Here is a 999-nt window from a genome sequence, read left to right on the forward strand (position 1 = left end):
GTATGATAGTTGTTATTGTATGGCCAGGGAACACAGTTGATTTTCCCCATCTGATATCTATAAAATAATATCAATTAAAAAAATACCACCTGCTCCTTTCTAATAAGATTTGGTGTGTATAAAGTTAGACTTTTACCAAAAAACATATTAAAAGTTCAGAAAGTCTGTGGGCTCATTTTCTCCTTGTAACTAAAACCTAAGGACACCGGTATGGATGAAGCCAAAGAGGTCCTGAGCAGAGATGGGTCCAATTACTTTCAATGTAATTGATTAAATTACAATTACTTTGTCATTTGTACGATTAAATTAAATTAATGATTACATCATTTCTGAAACTGTCTTGTTAAATTAATGATTACATTAGGGACGACATCAAAAGATCGATGAAGGATAAAAAACTTAAATCAAATAGTTTGGGGGTGGGGGGGGGGTCAACATTGCTGCAAGTTTTGTTAATGTAAAATCGATTTTACATATATCCCTATTGGTTAATCAATTTTTCCCAAATTAAGTTAAGAGGGGGGTAGGGGGGTCAGTGAAAAAAACTATGTGAATTAAGTTTTTTATCCTTCATTGAACTTTTGATGTTGTCCCTTAGCAAAGTAATCATGATTACATCTGATTACAATTTTGAATGATATGAATGAATTAACATTTGATACAACTAAAGCACTTTTTAGAAAGGATTTTGTTTTATATATTAGAAAATGATAACTTCAAACTTCATCTATTTAATAAACCACAAAAGTTCACAACATACATACATGAACATTGTGTCACTGGTTACGACCCATTACACTTTATCAGCATTGATCTCTGAATTATTTTGACTTCAATTAAATATGGCATTATAAAGAGTTTGCTGTTAGTGTTCTGACCTCTTTGAGACTTTATATGTATTTCAAGGTGCAGTTTATGGAAGTTAAAATATGGATGAAATAAAGTTACCAGTTAAAAACTATGTAAAATTTTATAGAATTGTTTGATCAAATTGTAAAC

This window comes from Mytilus edulis, chromosome 6 (assembly GCF_963676685.1).
Source record: "Mytilus edulis chromosome 6, xbMytEdul2.2, whole genome shotgun sequence".
Taxonomy (NCBI): Eukaryota; Metazoa; Mollusca; class Bivalvia; order Mytilida; family Mytilidae; genus Mytilus; species Mytilus edulis.